Source organism: Octopus bimaculoides, chromosome 26 (genome assembly GCF_046866305.1).
Source record: "Octopus bimaculoides isolate indiv1 chromosome 26, ASM4686630v1, whole genome shotgun sequence".
NCBI classification, from domain to species: Eukaryota; Metazoa; Mollusca; class Cephalopoda; order Octopoda; family Octopodidae; genus Octopus; species Octopus bimaculoides.
In genome coordinates, this window is record NC_142953.1 from 15885308 (window position 1) to 15905307 (window position 20000).

A 20000-nucleotide genomic window follows, 5' to 3' on the forward strand; every position below is an offset into this window, starting at 1 on the left:
GGTGGTATGCCGCTTGCTTGCGCTCTCCTTCTCTCTCTCTCTTTCTCTCTTTCTCTCTTTGATTATACCTTCACTGATACTACTACCACTGCAATGCAGGGTGGGTTACCTCAGCTATATACCTGCACTCTTGCTATTAGAGCTATGTTGATAGGTAGGTGGGTGACCTCAGGGTACTTAGCTGTACTGTTGCTGCTACTGCAGTAGTGGTAAGTGGCTTACCTCAGTAACTTATCATTAGTGTTGTTATAGTCTTTTAGTGGTGAGTAAGGTAACATCAATACCTTACCTCACCTGTTCTTAGGCGTGGAAGGTGGGTTACCTCAATAACTTAACTCTAATGTTGTTACACTATTTCAGTAATGGGTGGGTTATCTCATAAAGTTACCTCTACTGCTGTTACTGCTGTAGTGCTTGGTGGGTAGGTTACCTCAGAATGTCTCACAAATTGTTACCACAGTAATAGTAGTTGCGCTAACAAAACAAAATTACTTTTGGTGTTGTTACTGCATGTGTAAGTTACCTCAGCTTCTGATTGTCATATATTTACTCATATATTTACCCAAGAATTGATACTACTCTCATAACGAGTGAGTTACCTCAGTTTTTTTACCCCCCTATTGTTGCTAGCAGTGTGAAGAAGGGTGGGTTACTTCCCTAACCTATATCTAATGTTGTTACTACAGTTGTGAGTGTAGGTAAACTCATTAACTTAACCCTAGTCTTGCCACCAAAATGATAGTGGGTAGTTACTTGTTACTGCCATATTACAAGTGTGTTATCACCTGTTGCTTGTTGTCTTACCTCAAGTATTGTTACCCCTTGTGGTAAGTGGTTTATCTCATTATGACTTCACTTTATTGTGGCTATCACAGCGACGGAGGGTTGGATAGGCCTAAGTTCTTAAACGCTTTACTTTTTTTTTCGTCATTACCCCTAATGATGGGTGGGCTGCCTGTGTAATATACACCTTTGTTCTTACAACAGTGATGGTAGGTGGATTACTCCAATCTACTCAGCTGGCAAAAATGAGTTGTGTCACAGGGATGAAAGGTGGGTTAGCTCAGTACCTTACCTCTAGTGTGGTTACTATCGTGATTTGATGTGGGTTGCCTCAGTAATGTACCCCTGGTGTTGTTACGAAGATGTTTGTAGGTGTGTTATCTCAATAACTTACCCCAAATGTTATCTCACTGATGGTAGGTAGGTTACCTCTGTAACTTACCTCTAGCATTGTTACTTTGGTTGTCAACTGGTTGTGTGGTGGGGGACAAACACACACACACACACACATGATGAGCTTCTTTCAGTTTTCATCCCAAATTCACTGACAAGGCTTTGGTTAGCTCAGGGTTATAATAAAAGACACTCACCCTAGGTGCTACACAGTGGGACTGAACCCGGAACTTCATTGAGCCATACATGCACCTTATCATCATCATCATAAGCATCATCATTTAACGTCCTTTTTCCATGCTGGCATGGGTTAGACAAAATTCATTGAGTTAGAGATTCTGTGGCCAGATGCCCTTCCTGTCACCAACCCTCACCTGTTTCTAAGCAACGTAATATTTCTCTATGGTCAAACATGTTCTTGTAAAACACTGGAAAGGAATGACATTGCTTGCGTGACAGTGACAATTGATTAGAACTGTCACATGATCTAAAGACAAGCTGATGCCACCATACATACACTCACAGGTATTTTTTTGTTTTACTTGTTTCAGTCATTTTACTGCGGCCATGCTGGAGCACCACCTTTAGTTGACCAAATCAACCCCAGGACTTATTCTTTGTAAGCCAAGTACTTATTCCATCAGTCTCTTTTGCCAAACTGCTAAGTTACAGGGATGTAAATACTTCAATATTGGTTGTCAAGCAATGGTGGGGGGACAAACACATAAATACACACACACACACACACACATGTTTCAGTTTCTTATTTCTTTATTGCCCACAAGGGGCTAAACATAGAAGGAACAAACAAGGACAGACAAAGGGATTAAGTCAAGTATATCGACCCCAGTGTGTAACTGGTACTTAATTTTATCGACCCCGAAAGGATGAAATGCAAAGTCAACGTTGGCGGAATTTGAACTCAGAACTTAATGGCAGACAAAATACTGCTAAGCATTTCGCCCGATACACTACCCGACCATACACGAATTATGGGGACTAATGATAGAGATTATAGAATAAATTGCGATAACATAAAACAGGATAAAATAGGAAACCATAAAAGTAAGGATAATAGTAACAATAAAAATAGAGGTTATAATATGAAGTACTCGAGGTATAGAAATGATAACCGGGTGCTACGGAATGAGTCATTCTCTAAGACCAAATCCAGAATCCGTCATGTTATCTGGTTCACCCCTCCCTTCTCACTAAGAGTAAAAGGTCTTCCGAAATTATTTTTTAAAATATTAAAGGAAAATTTCCCTAAGCACCACAAGTACTACACCATTTGTAATAAATCAACAATAAAATTAGCCTATTCCGCTACTCCAAATTTAGGATCTATCATCTCTAAAATGAATAGGAATAAAATTAGACACTATAATGATAGTAGGAACATTAATGAGGATAACCCTGATGGAAATAAATATGATAATTTGAGACCTAGTAACAATACTACTAATACAAATACTGAAATTAATGTACCTTGTGTTAAAACACAAAAAAGTGATGTTAGGGATACAGTTGGTGATGGGAACGATATTAATACTAATGATAATAGCAACGATAGAGAAGAGAGCTGTAATAATAAAGTTAAGAATAAAGCCTATAAGCCGCAAGCCAAATGTAATTGTAGAGTTCCCTCGAAATGTCCGATTAGCGGAAATTGCTGCCGGACTAACGTAATTTACAAATGTACCGTTCTTATGCAGAACGGAAAGAGAAAAGAGTACATAGGTAGCTCGATCGATTTTAAACAAAGATATAGAAGCCATATGAGCTCATTTAATAACTCAAAATATAAGGCATCTACAGCATTGGCATCGTTTATACATGACCTTAAGGAAAGAAACACAACATTCGAACTATCATGGTCCATCTTGGCTAACGCCCATCCGTTTGGAGTTGGATCTAACAGATGTGGATTATGCATTAGAGAGGCATATTTAATACTGAAAAACCATAATAATACCATGCTAAACAGGTTTACTGATGCAATCCCGGCATGCACGCATAAAATTCAGTCAACATTCATTATGAAGTTCAAAAAGAATAGGAAATTTAAAGAGAAGGTTAGGGCGAATAGTGACTGTAAAAGATCATAGCATGAATTCGAACTTAGAATAGTAATAATGATGATTTAGATAGGAAAACTTCCATGAGTTAATAGTTATAAAAATAATACAATATAATTTAATATATAAGGAAGAAAAATAATATTATAAAATAAAATAAATAGAAGTACCAATAGACATTATATAAGCAGACCGGAATGGAACTAGTATAATTTGAACTTGTATCGATGATTAGGGATGAACTTATAAATGGATTAATAAATGAAATAAGAAATAAAATTAAATAAAATTAAACATGGAAATAAAATACAAACAAAATATTATTATGAATTAATCCGCAATAAGATATGATTAGGCTAGTGATTTAATTTAATTTATCAACCTATGCTAATTAGGTATTATACATATTCTTCGTTTTTTTTATTTTTATTTTTTTTGTTTTTTTTTTAATATATATACGTAATTCCGCAATTGAGGAAAAAGGAGCCGTGATGTAAGGTGTTGTGTCCAGTTGTTTTACTTGTATATTGTATTATATCACTCTAAACTTTTTATGTTCTCTATATTTTTTTCCTTTCTCTCTATATGTAAAACAAACATCCTGATGAAGGGAGTGTCTAATCTCTAATATGAGTACAACACCATATTAATAGACACATCTCAGAAACGGTCCGTAGATGTATACTTTTAACTTAACTTTTATATTATATGTTTTTTGTCTTTTTTTTTTAAATCCTGTCCTAATGTACACGTTTTTAATATAATACATGTAAATTTATAACTTCATCATACCGTATATATTTACCCATTATATGTTATATCATAATGTACGTTTACATATCGTAATGTTTTAACTTTAATTGTCATATTTTTATACAACTTAGAAATCATGCATATTTATAAAAATATTTTTTTTAATAAATATTTTGAACATTCATGATATTTCTAAGTTTTTCTCTCAGTTCATCTGTGCTCTGTCATTCATATCTATTCACGTTACACATTCAACAGAATATACCAGCCTGATTTCTTTCCAGTCTTCATATATCATTTGTATTCAGTGTCCATGTTTTACTACTGTGCAATACTGCAATTCATACACAAACATCATGAAAATTTCCTTTCATGCTGAGAGAGAAACCCTTCATTACTGCCAGAAAAAAACGGCTCCCTGAACTTTTTCCACCCTGTTTTTATTTTGGCTTCTATGATTTCAGAGCACTTCACTCCTAGGAAGCAAAAACTGTCAACTACTTCTAAAGAGCCATCCAAGCATTTGAATATAATTTAGTTTATGGATGTTCTTATTGTTAATCACCCATGCTCCCGAGATCCAAAGGAAATCTGGAGTAATGTTACTGAGTGGCTTGGAGATCAAGGACTTTTTCCAGATTGAGCCTCTGCTTCTCTGCATTGAGTGGTCACAGCTCTGGTACTGGAGACATGTTGTTAGAATTTCATAAAAAAGGATTACAAGATAGGTTCTTCAAGCTAGGGGGTAGATTAAGAACAAGACGGTTGGATAGTATCCACAGTCTCAAGTTGGTCACACTTGAGAATCCTGCCTGAGAATAATGACAGTGGCAATTACTTCTGATAGGACCCTAGGAAGGAGATATATAGAGACTCTACCTTCAATGACCCTCCCAGGAAAAAAGTGGACAGAGAAAATGAATGGATAGATTAAATCTTCTGTACAAGAAGCTCTCAGTCAGCCTGACAGGTGATTCCATGCCATTTCTCATGCATCCAGAGTTTACACTGGGTACACTCAATGGAATCCTTACCAACTCCTTTTCTGCATCTTGAACATGCTTCCTACCAATACTGAGAGCAGTGAAGTCCTGTTTTCTTTCCTTCTTGTCAATGCAAACCTTTGTCCTTGCTAGGTTCAAGACCTCTTATTTCTAATCTTTGGTTCCATGTTTGCAACTTCTTCTCTAATTCTTTCGCAAATTCATCTATGAGAACAAGGTTGGAATACAGAAGTCCCATGCATGATGGCATTAAACTCTTCTGTTGTGACTTGGAGAACTGTAAAAACAGATAAATGTTGGGTATGGAACCTTGATGGGTACCTAATCTGTCAGCTAAATTCCTACTTCAACTTGATGCTAACTCTCACCTTGATGAAAGCACCTTCTCCATAGAGCTTGCGCAGCTCTCACAAATCAATCATCTATAACTGAGTTTTTATAGTTATGTACCTGGCTGAGGAAGTTTACTTCCCAACCACAAGGTTTCTGGGTCAGTTTCAATGTGTGGTGCTTTGGGCAAATATCTACTACTATAGCTGCAGACTGACCAAAGTCTTGTGAGTAGATCTGGGAGATGGAAATTGAAAGAGGCTTTGTCATTCACTCACATATATATATATATATATATATATATATATATATATATATATATATATATATATATATATGTAGGTATGTGTGTGTTTGTGTGTGAGGCGGTGTGTATGTTTATGTCTCCTTATCTTGATATCACATGAGTGTTGTAAACGAGTGTCATTTACAATGAAGCAGATGTTCTGTGTTCAGATACCCTCACCTGTTTCCAAGCAAGATAACATTTCTCATGAGCTGATGTGTTTTTCATGGAAGGCTGGAAATGAACAACCTTGCTTGTATGATGGTGAGGCTCATTTACAGCCATCACATGATGTCAAAACAAGAGGACACACAAGCATTATATATACATGTGTGTGTGTGTGTGTGTGTGTGTGTGTGTGTGTGTGTGTGTGTGTGTGTGTGTGTATGTGTGTGTGCATGCAAACCTACACAAACACACACGTGCATGCACACACATGAATGCAAATACACACAGACACACACAAAGTCATTTATAATGATGAGCTTAATGTTTTTTGCTGACTGTTATACTAAGGAAATTGCATGGATGCCAGTATATTTGAAATACATTGCCTTTGTTTCAATTTATTTTAAAAATAATGAAGAGGTTAGTAAAATGACTTTATACTTATTAACCTAGTGTCAGGAACATAAATTAATGTGAAATGTTGAAGGAAGGTTTTAATTTAGATTACTTTAACCCTTTTCTTACCATATTTCAGTTGAAATACACTGCCATTGTTTCAATAAATTTTGTAAAATAATGAAGAATTTGTTAAAATAACTATGTCATCATTAAGCTGGTGTCTAGAACATAATAAGGTAACTTTGATGGAAGTTGTTAATTTCAAAACAGAAAGCTTCTACCAGAGAATCTAGAATGGTTTCAGGCAGATTGGTGGTAGGATTGTAAGAAAGGGCTGATGACAGAAGTGTCCATGTGTTTAGATATTACTGCAGTCTATCATTTTCATAGTGTAGCCTGCATTGTACAGGGTGGGCCAAAAGTCAATTCACAAAATAAGTTCAGTATGCTCTGGAATTGTCAGATATGCTTCAATTTTTCTAAAATTGAATAAAATAACTGAAATAACGATGAATACACATATAATTGTACAAGATGAACAAAATGAATAATAATAATAATAATAATAATAATAATAACCCATCTCTTGTGGAGATGGACAAGAAACAATAAATCATATTATCTCTGGCTGCCCAGTCTTGGCTAAGAAGGAATATATTTACAGACACGACAGAACTGGGACCTATATACACTGGAAGCTATGCCAACACTATGGAATAACAACAGAAAAAAGATGGTATAAACACACGCCAGAAAAGGTCACAGAAAACGAGAAAGCAACCATACTCTGGGATATGCCAATACACACAGATAGAGAAATTAAGGCAAATATACCAGATATAGTTGTCAAAGATCATCAAGAAAAAAAATGCTTTCTAATTGATGTATCAATACCAGCAGATAACAACGTCTCTCTAAAAGAAATGGAAAAACTTTCAAAATACAAAGACCTGGAAATAGAGGTAACCCGAATGTGGAATCTAAAAACAGAAACAATTCCTATTATAGTAGGTGCCTTAGGTATACTAAAAAAATATTCAGACAAATACATAACAAAAACACCAGGACTTACAAATATATATAACATACAGAAAATTGCACTACTGGGCACAGCACACATCCTACGCAAAACACTTTCAATACAGTAACCATAAGAGCATCACAGCAAACCACAGCACATACCCAAGGCGCACAGAGCTGCGCTCGGTAGTGAAGTGAAAGCACGTTATAAAAATAAAACTACTGAACAATAATAATAATAATAATAATAATAATAATAATAATAATAATTCTTAAACATTCACTAGAACAAAACTGTACAAATCCAAATATATGGTACCCTAGGCATAACACCTACATGAACTTCTAACTTGTTGTCTCTTGAGGTCTCTGTTTGAGACTTGGATCCAACTTGTACAAATGCAAAATAAAATAATAATAATAATAATGATAATAATAATAATAAAAAACTGTTGACAATGCATAGAATGTACCACCCTAAGGCAGATATAGAACGTCTTTATCTGCCAAGAAAAGAGGGAGGCCGTGGACGTCTACAGCTGGCATTAACAATGAAGGTAGCCACAATTGGCCTAGACACCTATCTGAAAAACTCTGAGGACTGGATGCTAAAACTTGTCTCAAAACATGAAAGCAAAAAAGCATCTTACTCAGTAACAAAACAGGCAAAGGAATATCTAAGTGAATTCCAATTACAACAAATTCAAGAATTAGACGAACTAGAAACACCCGCAGAAAAAGCTAAGCGCTTGAAAACCCGTGCTAAAATTGCTGCCTTAGATATTATGACTGATAAATGGCATGGAAAACCTCTCAATGGCAAATACCCAAAGAGAGCGAATAATGCAGATATTGACAAAGCCCTTACCTATCAATGGCTAATGGCCTCTGGCTTGAAATCAGAAACAGAAGGGTTTATCATAGCAGCCCAAGATCAATGCCTACCTACAAAGAACTACCAGGCCAACATATTAAAGAACGGCAGCTCCCCATTATGTCGTATTTGGCCAACAACAAAATGAGACCATTGATCATGTTGTCTCCATGTGCAGTTTGCTTGCGCCTACAGAGTATCTCAACAGGCATGATAGAGCTGCACAATATATTCACTGGGTAATTTGCAAAAACCGACTTGCCCCATAATAAAAACTGGTGGGAACACAAACCACCCCCAGTACTTGAAAATGATCACATCGCACTCCTCTTGAACTTCACCATTCAAACTGACAGAAAGATAGATGTAAATAGGCCAGACATCATACTGAAAGACTTCAGACAAAAATCATGCCTCCTCATTGATATGACTGTCCCAATCGATATAAATGTATCTGTCAAGACCTACCAAAAACTGAGCAAATATAAAGATCTTGAAATAGAAATTAGCAAAATGTGGAATCTGAAGACGAAAACAATACCTATTGTCATAGGTGCCCTGGGAATGACAGCGAAACAGGCTGATTACTACCTAGCTCAGATACCAGGAAACCCCAAAATGGCTGAAGTTCAAAAGATAGTGCTCATGGGAACTGACCATATCCTACGTAAAATACTGTCTATGTGATCTCAAATTTTAAAACAAACACATAATTTTCTTATGGTTTCTTAAACATTCAGAAGAACAAAACTGTACAAATCCAAATATATGGTACCCTAGGCATAACACCTACATGAACTTCTAACTTGTTGTCTCTTGAGGTCTCTGGGTGAGACTTGGATCCAACTTGTACAAATGCAAAGCAAAAGTCAATAATAATAATAATAGAAGTCTCTGGGTGAGATTTGGAGCCAACTTGTACACATGCAAAGCAAAAGTCAAACATAAAATAATAATAATAATAATAATAAATGCCCTGATACAGTACCAGGCACTGGCTCCCATAGTTTCTTATCTTGACTGATTGGAAGTGTTATCCTGTACATGTTTTGTCTTGGTATAAAACATGAGTTACAACAAATACTCTGCTCAATACCAGATTTGCTTGTCAGTTGTTTGACCTTAACCAGTTGAACATGTCCCTTGGTGGCTGATGATATGTGCATCTCTGATCATGAGCAGAAGTAGTGGGGGACCATCATAGCCATATGTTGAGAAGAATTCTTTGTGGTTTGAGTAATTCACCTCTGGCAACATGGATGTTTTGTTCAACATTCTTAAACAATCCTTATTCAGAGACCTTTTGAGTGGGGTGGGCTACTCGACCTGAAGAAAATTCTAACTGGGCCCCACCTGCAAGGTCATGCACTGTTTATCTTGATATGAGATCACCATGTTGCGCACATGTGGTTGTGATGCATGTGCCTGGTGTGCCCTTATCAGACGGGTAGTCATGATGGGTTTACTGAGCTTCGTATATTTTACCCCAGTGTCACTTTGATGGCATGAACTGCTCTCTCACTCAATAATAATAAGAGCAACAACAACAACAATAATGTAATATAAATAAAATGTCAAATGTTTTGGTGCATGACTTTTGGCTCACCCTGTATCTACAAGTTATTGGTCTAAATCTTTTTATTGAGATCAAATTGGAATATTTTACTAATAAATACAGAATGTGAAAGTCTGTTGGATAGAGATTTATCCATAGTTTACCCAATGTTTTGAATAGATAGGCTACTTTTTGTAATTGATGAAAGTGTTGTCAATTCAGATGACACATCAACGTCATCATCATCTTCATTGCTTAATGTCTGTTTTCCATGCTGGCATGAGTTGGACAGTTTGACAGGAGCTGGTCAGCTGGGGAGCTGTCCAGACACCAATTGTCTGCTGTGGCATAGTTTCTATGGCTGGATGCCCTTCCTAACACCAACCACTTTGTGGAGTGTGCCAGGTGCTTTTTACATGTCACCAGCATGGGTGCATTTACACAGCAGCAGCACAAGTGCATTCCATGTGGCCCTGGCGCCTGTATGTATGGATAACAGTGATTTACTTAGCTTGATGCATCTTCTCAAGTAGAGCAAATCGTCACAACTTCCAGTCTCTTGTCATTTCCTCAGTGAGACCCAGCATCTGAAGATCTTTTCTCACCACTTTGTCCTACAGCTTTCTGAGTCTATCCCTTCCATAGGTTCCCTTCACAGTTAGAGCTGGGCACTTTTTATGCAGCTGTCCTCATCCATACACATCACATGACCAAACGAGTGCAGACTTCTCTCTTGAACACAATGTCTGATGCCTCTTATATTTAGTTTTCCTTTGAAACCATTTACACTCTGTCATGTATGCACAATGACATTACCCGCCTAGCGGAGCATACTAGCTTCATTGCTGTCAAGCCTTCACAAGTCCTCTGTAGTCAAAGCCCATGTTTCACTGCCATGTAGCATAGCTGTACATACACAGGCCTCATAGAATCTGCTTTTCACTCTGAAGGAGAGGCCCTTAATTATCAACAAAGATAGAAGCACTCAGAATTTTGCCCAGTCCATTCTTATTCCAGCTACTACACTTTCAGAACTTCCTCCACCACTGCTAACTTGGTTACCTAGGTAATAGAAGCTATTTACTACTTCTAATGATCTCACCAAGCATTTAAGGGAGTCTACTATCTGCACATTTTTAGTGCTTATTGTACCTGCACATTTGCCACACACAAAGACTATTTACTCTGTTAACCTTCCTGTGATACTGCTACACCCCTCATGTGTCCAAAGCTTGCACTGGGTATGAAGTTTCAATCAACAGCCTTCTTACACATCAAGCAGGGCCATTTCCCTAAATGGATTTGTGATTTGTCTGTTTTCCTACTTGCTAGGACTTTGGTTTTTGCTAAATCATCTCTAAGGCCCTTAGATTCCAGGCTTTGCTTCTACACCTGAAATTTCTTCTCTAGGTTAGGTAGCGACTTAGCTATAAGAACAAAGTCATCAGCATAAAGGAACTCCCAGGGGCAGCCAGTCTTGAATTCCTCTGTTAAGGCCTGGAGGACTTTGATAAACAAGAGGGGGCTGAGAACTGATCCTTAGTGAACTCCTACCTGTACACTGAATTTATTGCTAAACTTGTTGCCAACCTTCACCTTATGTGCAACTCACCTGTACATGGCTTGTCAACTCTTACTAACTATTCCTCTATCCCTAGCTTCCACATTGACCAGTAGATAAGGGAGCAAGGGACCCTGTTATATATATCTGTTTGTTATATATTATATGCAATTTTTTTGGACTAATGGGTATATGTCAGTTAGTGTGTTGAGTAAAGCACATTCACAATTTGGGCCACCTGGTGTCATCTACTGTTGGGGCATATATCCACTGGATCTACATCAGGGACTCCACAGTGTTAGTTGAGATAATAATAATTGATGAAAGAAACAGAAGATAGATTCTAACACTAGTCTTTATTCAGTGTGACGATCGTTTTGACCCATCCTGCAACCATCTGTTATGGGTAGGATTTTGTGCATCTAGAAGTTTTGCATCAATCTGTGCAGTTTGTGTCACATCAGGTACATGCATAAGGAAGGGGATGTCCCACTAGATATACTGAGATGTCCTAGGCATGATGTGTCTGCTTTATTTTGGCTATGACTGGCTACAGTTATCCGTGAGTATATATAACATAGAATTAAAATCATATAATCATAAAATATAGAGAGTACAACCTGTCAAAGAAAGATTACATTTGTTAAAATACAGCAGGCATGAACAACATGCCTAGGGCATCTCAGTATATCTAGCAGGACATCCCTTCTTCTTCAGAGAGAGAGAGAGAGAGAGAGAGAGAGAGAGAATTTCTGAGATAAAATTCTACAGCAAATGTTTCCTATTCTAGTAAGAACATGTTTAAAAAATAAATGTACACATCTTTTATTGACACTTGTTGCTTTGTATACTTGTACTAAATACATACAAACATATCATCTTCATTTAATGTTCACTTTCCATGTGGACACAGGTTCGAGAGATTATTATAGTTCAAGTTAGCTCTTGTTGAGGGTCACAACTACCCTACATGCAACCAGGAGACCATACCTCACTTGTCTATTTTCATCTTGGCATGGCTTCTATGGCTCGATGGCTCGATGCCTTATCTAAACCAACCACTTTACAGAGATCCCTCAATACATTTATTTATAGTTCCAGCATTGGAATGGTCTTCTGTCCTTGCTAAGACAAGATTAATGTCCTCTTGACTCTAAAATGTTTGTTTGTAAAGTGCACATTCTCACAAAACTCCACTCTTTGGCTTAAATCCTTTTCATTGAAAGCATGGACTATTCTTTTTCAACTCCAGCACTTCAAAATGTGATGGATGGTTGATTTTGAAATTCCTATCTCATAACTTAGATGCTGCATAGATTTTTTTTAGATCCCTGGCAATATGTTTCTAGTACTTTTCTTGCTTTGCGGGGCTTATTGACATCCATGGTTTCCCAGAACAGTTCCATCAGTTCCAAATTTATTTCTGATTCAAGTGGTGGTAGGTTGTGTTGATGGATCTGTTTGAAATTCCCTCCTAAACAGTCTCTGCACTTTGTATATATGCATATGTGTGTGAGCGTGTATATGTGTGTATATCCATACTTCTGGCATTGTCAGGCAAAATGCTTTGCAGCATTTCATCCATTTTTACATTCTAAGTTCAAATTCCACCAAGGTTGACTTTGCCTTTCATCCTTTCTGGCTCAGTAAAATAAGTACCAGTTGAATAATGGGGTCAATGGCACTGCCTTATTCCCTCCCCTTAAAATTGCTGGCTTTGTGCCAGAAGGTTAAGAATTTGAGGGAGAGGATGGGAAGGAAATGAAGCTGGAGTCAGGGTGTTTAATTGTGAATGGAAATGGTAGTGTGTGGTCTTGAACATATTAGTGGTGTCAAGGACTAAATGACAAATGCAGTCTTTGACTACATTTTCAAACTTCCAGTAGCACCATAAGCTACATTTCCTTTGTTGAAAGCTTAGTCTGGCTTCCTTCATTGATAAAAAGAAATGAAAAAGTACATATATATATATATATATATATATATATATATATATATATATAGTTACTAAATGAATAAATATTCTAAAATATTTATATAGATATTATTATTAATTATTATCATTAGTAAAATGAATAATAACAACAATAATATCTGTGGCCAACAAGCAAAAGCTGATAAATGACAAATCCAAAATTTTAAAATTAATTTAAAATTATAATAAGGCACACACGCTATAAATGTGTGTGTGTGTGTGTGTGTGTGTGTGTATATAAATTATTAAGATGGCTATTGGTAATTTACAAGTGAAAGGCACAAGTATAGCCATTGCTAAAGTGACAGAGGGTGTTAGTGAGCACCAACATTGCTCGAAATAAGAGTCAAAACAACTCTTAGCCATGTGAGAGCACTTATCTAACGACTGAAAAGGGAGACAAGCTCCCTTCGGCAAGTGAGATGGAGTCATATATCACTTTATATATCTCCCCTTCTCTCTTTCTTTTTCTCTCCCTCTCTCTTTCTGTCCCCTTCTTTCTAAATGATAATAATATCATTGATGTTTTCAGATTTGATTACTCCACCACCGAGGGTTAATATATTCTTTTCTTTTTATTCTTTTACCTTTATTCCTTTACTTGTTTCAGTCATTTTGACTGCGGCCATGCTTGAGCACCGACTTTTAGTTGAGTAAATCGACCCTAGGTTTTATTCTTTGTAAGCCTAGTACTTATTATATCAGTCTTCCTAAGTTTCCGGGGATGTAAACACACCAGCATCAGTTGTCAAGCGATGTTGGGGGGTCAAACACAGACACACACACACACACACACACACACACATGATGGGCTTCTTTCAGTTTCGGTCTACGAAATCCACTCAAAAGGCTTTGGTCAGCCCGAGGCTATAGTAGAAGACAATTGCCCAAGGTGCCATGGAGTGGGACTGAACATGGAACCATGTGGTTGGTAAGCAAATTACTTACCACACAGCCACTCCTGCGTCTATATATATAAGTTGTAATAATGAAGTGAAACCAAATAGTGATATTTTAAAGTTTATTTAAAATGTATGCTTCATGTTTTTGTGTAATATATAATGGGAAATGCATCCATAACGTAAGACCTTCAAAATATTAACCAGTTGATGGAAATATTTCAATATATTTGGTCAGTTACTAAATTAGGAGGATGAATATGTGTAGAGAGGGAGAAAGAAGGGAGACAGAAAGAGAGAGTGGAAGAGTGAGAGAAAAAGAAAGAGAGAAGGAGAGATATATAAAGTGAGGTAGTGGGGAGGGAAAAAAGGAAGTTGTACAAGTGAATAGTGTTGAAAGGAAATGGGATGGTTGTGTCTGTTTTGCATACAAAATCTGTGGAAAAAATGACAAGGAGTATTGAATTGAGAAGGTTAAGAATTTGGGGGAGAGGATGGGAAGGAAATGAAGCTGGGTCAGGGTGTTTAATTGTGAATGGAAATGGTAGTGTGTGGTCTTGAACATGTTAATGGTGTCAAGGACTAAATGATAATAGTAAAAAAATTTTGGCACAAAGCCAGCAATTTCAGGGGAGGAAATAAGGCAGTGACATTGACCTCATTATTCAACTGGTACTTATTTTACTGAGCCAGATAGGATGAAAGGCAAAGTCAACCTTGGTGGAATTTGAACTTAGAATGTAAAGATGGATGAAATGCTGCAAAGCATTTTGCCAGACATACTAACGATTCTGCTAATAATAATAATGCCAATAGTATAGATATACACACACACATATGCATATATATATATATATATATATATATATATATATATATATATATATCTAAAATCAAAATAAGCAACACGGATTTTAAAGATGATTGCAGTACGCACGTTTCATGCTACTCCATTTATTTAAGTAATGCGAGCATTACATTAAATGCAATATGTAGAGCAATCTTCAGCTGCACGAAAATGCAGAAAATTACAGTAGAATAGACATATTATAATTGTGGCAACATTTCAAATCCAAGTGTATTCTTCTTCCCACTTGGATTTGAAATGTTGCCACAATTATAATATGTCTATTCTACTGTAATTTTCTGCATTTTCGTGCAGCTGAAGATTGCTCTACATATTGCATTTAATGTAATGCTCGCATTACTTAAATAAATGGAGTAGCATGAAACGTGCGTACTGCAATCATCTTTAAAATCCGTGTTGCTTATTTTGATTTTTTGATCACCTCGTTTTTGGAATGGTTTTTGTATAATACCATACCATACTATATTCTGGTGCCTAAACATAAGTACCATATTCAATTTTGAATCTAAATCTAAACCTTTTATATATATATATATATACACACACACACACACACACACACATACACATACACATGTAAATATATACATATGTATACACACACATATACATATATATACATATATATACATACATACATATATATATATATATATATATATATATATATGTATGTATATATCTCACATGAAATGACATGTGGCACATGGTACCACTTAAAGTAAGCTTCATAATAAGAGCAACTTATGACCTGCTTCCATCAAACCTTGAAAAGTGGGACATAGAAGACATGTCAATATGTCTCCTGTGCAAGAACAAACCCCAGTCAATGGACCATGTCCTGAGTTCCTGCAAGACTGCTTTCACTGATGGTAGATACACATAGAGGCACAACAAAGTGCTGGAAGAATTGACCACATCAATCGGACCAAATGCAGAAGGACACAACCAAATAAAAAGTGACCTTTGTAACCGAAGAAGGAAGGGAGAGAACTGGAGCGAAGAAGATAACTGGATATGCATTTGTGGCAGGAAGGAACCTGCTTAGATGTGACGATTCCTGGGAAATAGCTGCAGACATCAATGAGAAGCGCAAGAACTACCCATTATTCATTACCAAGAATTGCTTGTGACCAGACATTGTCTTATTGGTCTGAATAAAGTATCAAAGTAATTCTCATTGAATTGTCAGTACCATATGAGAGCCACATAGAAGAGCAGCATATCTTTAAGATGAGCAAATATGGTAAGCTGGTAAAGCAACTAGGGAGTAAGGGTTATGAGTATGTTGTAAAATCAATTGAAGTTGGATCATGTGGATTCATGACTGATCCACCTGTTGGTTACTCAGGCAGTTGGGTATCAAAGATTGCAGAAGAACTGCCATTACTGAAAAGAGTTCAATGTGGATACGGGTAAAGAGAAATGGTCAGTGGATTTAGTTATGAATTCCATTGGCTATTTACAGGAATATAAGGAAGAAGAGAACTGGTTCCTTCATTGGTCAGTGGATTTAGTTATGAATTCCATTGGCTATTTACAGGAATATAAGGAAGAAGAGAACTGGTTCCTTCATTGGTCAGTGTAGCCTAGTGGGCTGAAACATAGACTTGGGAAAACAAGATCACAAAACGAACGACTCAGGTTCAAATAGACCTGGAGACAGGATTTTGGAAAGCAACAGAAGTCATGACCTGGGTGGGCCCAGCACCTCTAGAGTGTCAGGTATAAGGGACGAAAAACTTTTGGATGGGAGTTCTTTCTCTGAAGATCTCTCCTGCTGTGATCTTGCTTTGCAGTGAGTTTATATATATATATATATATATATATATATATATATATATATATATATATATATATATATATATATGTAAATATATGTATGTATATATATGTATGTATGTATATATATGTATGTATATATATATGTATGTATATATATATGTATGTATATATATATGTATGTATATATATATATATGTATGTATATATATATATATATATGTATATATATATATATGTATATATATATGTATGTATATATATATATATGTATATATATAATACCAACTTCAGGAAACCTGCCAGTCACCTAGTCACCTACCGCTCCGGCAGACACTCTAGCCAAATCGACTACATCCTCGCCAGAAATAGGGAAAGAGGGCGGCTTATAAATGCCAAAACCTACCCTGGCGAAGAATGTACCCCACAACATAGATTAGTAGTTAGCGACTTTGGGATCAAGGCAAAATGGGTGCCCAGAATTAGACAGGCTTGGAGAAGAAGGGTGTGGAAGCTTAAAGACCCTGCAAACGGACAGAGACTTAGAGACAAGTTACTTGAAGCATTTAACGAAATAGAAGGGGATATAGCATCATACAACGTGGAAGACAATTGGAGATTTCTGCGGGACAACCTGTTGAAAGCCACCGACCAGATTTGTGGGTGGTGTAAGGTCCCCTCCCAACCCAGAGTAACGTGGTGGTGGAACAAGGAGGTAGACAGGGCTATTAGACAAAAGAAACAAGCTTGGAAGGACTGGAAGAACGGTGGTAGCAGGGAATTGTACCAATGTGCCAGAAGGGAGGCTAGGCGACAGGTTTATTTAGCCAGAGGGGAAGCAGATAAGGAAAGATTTGCCAATGTTCTGCGCCGTGAGGACCAAAGACTCGAGGTATTTCGGGTTGCAAGACAGTGTAGGAGAGAGAATAGTGATGTTGTAGGAGAGAAATGTGTTCGCATGGATGATGGTACGCTTGCATTAAATGAGGATGCAAAGAAAGAGGTCTGGAGATGCCACTACGATAGATTGCTTAATAAAGAGAATGAATGGGAGAAAGAGAGCCTGCCTTATGTCGACCCAATAGAGGGACCAGCTATCCGAGTTGATAGTACCAGGGTAGATAAAGCAATTAAGAGTATGAAGACCGGGAAAGCCCCCGGCCCATCAGGAATCACTGCAGAGATGCTCAAAATATCTGGCAGTGTTGGCTATAGCCTAGTCACCCGTATTACGAACCAGGTGATACACGAAGGAGTCATACCCTATGACTGGTGTAGCAGCATCATAGTCAACTGCTACAAAGGTAAAGGGGACGCTTTAGATACAAATAATTACAGAGGCATCAAGCTGTTAGATCAGGTTATGAAAGTTACAGAGAGGGTCATAGCCCAACTAATTAGGGAGCGAATCAATTTAGATGAGATGCAGTTTGGGTTCGTGCCAGGTAAAAGCACTACTGATGCCTTATTTCTAGTGAGACAGTTGCAAGAGAAATACCTAGCCAAGGATAAACCTCTGTACCTGGCTTTCGTTGACATGGAGAAAGCCTTTGACAGGGTCCCCCGATCCCTTATCTGGTGGTCAATGAGGAAACTTGGGATAGAAGAATGGCTAGTGAGAGCTGTGCGAGCCATGTACAGAGATGCGGCCAGTAAGGTGAGGGTTGGAAATGAGTACAGCAATGAATTCCGGGTAGAGGTAGGGGTCCACCAAGGTTCCGTCCTCAGCCCCCTATTATTTACCATAGTCCTCCAGGCAATCACAGAGGAGTTCAAGACAGGTTGCCCCTGGGAGCTCCTCTATGCTGATGACCTTGCCCTAATTGCGGAGTCACTATCAGAACTAGAGGAGAAGTTTCAGGTGTGGAAGCAAGGTCTAGAATTGAAGGGCCTTAGAGTCAACCTAGCTAAAACCAAAATCCTAATAAGTAGGAAGGTAGATAAAACACAAACCCCTTCAGGTAGATGGCCCTGCTCAGTATGTAGAAAAGGAGTAGGTAGTAACTCTATAAGATGTACCCGGTGCAAGCTATGGACACATAAGAGGTGCAGCAACATCAAAGGCAGGTTAACTAGCAAGTTAGTTTTTGTTTGTGGCAGATGTTCAGGTGCAATAAAGACTGCAAACAAACAGGAAACAACTTCTATCTCATTCCAGGGTGAAAAACTAGAGGTAGTCGATAGCTTCCGCTATCTGGGCGACCAAGTTAGTAGTGGGGGTGGGTGCGCTGAAAGTGTAGCTGCTAGAATAAGAATAGCCTGGGCAAAGTTTAGAGAGCTCTTACCCCTGCTGGCGACAAAGGGACTCTCACTCAGAGTAAAAGGCAGACTGTATGACGCATGCGTACGAACAACCATGCTACATGGCAGTGAAACATGGGCTGTAACTGCTGAGGACATACGTAAGCTCGCAAGGAATGAAGCCAGTATGCTCCGTTGGATGTGTAATGTCAATGTGAATACCCGTCAGAGTGTAAGTATCTTGAGAGAAAAGCTGAACATTAGAAGCATCAGTTGTGGCGTGCAAGAGAGACGATTGCGCTGGTATGGACATGTGGTGAGAATGGAGGAGGATAGCTGCGTGAAAAAGTGCCACACCCTAACAGTTGAGGGAACCCGTGGAAGAGGTAGGCCCAGGAAGACCTGGGCTGAGGTGGTGAGGCAAGACCTTCGTACATTGGGCCTCACCGAGGCGATGACTACGGACCGAGACCTTTGGAAATGGGCTGTGCGTGAGAAGACCCGGCAAGCCAAGTAAGATCGTTGCCAGTGCCCCTGGACTGGTTCTTGTGCGGGTGGCACATGAGATGCACCATTTTGAGCGTGGCCGTTGCCAGTACCGCCTGACTGGCTCCTGTAGGATTTTCGAGCGAGATCGTTGCCAATGCCCCAGGACTGGCTTGTGCGGGTGGCACATAAAAGACACCATTTCGAGCGTGGCCGTTTTCGTGCGGGTGACACGTAAAAGCACCCACTACACTCTCTGAGTGGTTGGCGTTAGGAAGGGCATCCAGCTGTAGAAACTCTGCCAAATCAGACTGGAGCCTGGTGTTGCCATCCGGTTTCACCAGTCCTCAGTCAAATCGTCCAACCCATGCTAGCATGGAAAGCGGACGTTAAACGATGATGATGATGATGATGATGATATATATATATATATGTATATATATATATATATGTATAAGTGCAGGAGTGGCTGTGTGGTAAGTAGTTTGCTTACCCACCACATGGTTCCAGGTTCAGTCCCACTGCGTGGCACCTTGGGCAAGTGT

At 38.1% G+C, this 20000-nt stretch overlaps 2 protein-coding genes across 5 annotated transcripts in view; one reads left to right on the forward strand and one right to left on the reverse strand.

The window, feature by feature from the left end:
- LOC106880529 (neprilysin-1) overlaps positions 1-167 on the reverse strand; it is a 122426-nt gene extending 122259 nt beyond the window's left edge. Inside the window, exon 1 of the mRNA XM_089342479.1 lies at positions 1-167. This exon is cut by the window's left edge and continues 427 nt beyond it. The gene's annotated coding sequence lies outside the window, so the exon portion shown is untranslated.
- The window catches only part of LOC106883689 (endothelin-converting enzyme homolog), a 243548-nt gene that overhangs the window by 33583 nt on the left and 189965 nt on the right, over positions 1-20000 (forward strand). For 2 of the 4 annotated variants that reach the window (XM_089342469.1, XM_089342474.1), the window contains exon 2: positions 1728-1795. The exons of the other annotated variants lie outside the window; for them this stretch is intronic. The gene's annotated coding sequence lies outside the window, so the exon portion shown is untranslated. The remainder of the gene's footprint in view (positions 1-1727; positions 1796-20000) is intronic. 4 annotated transcript variants of the gene reach the window in all.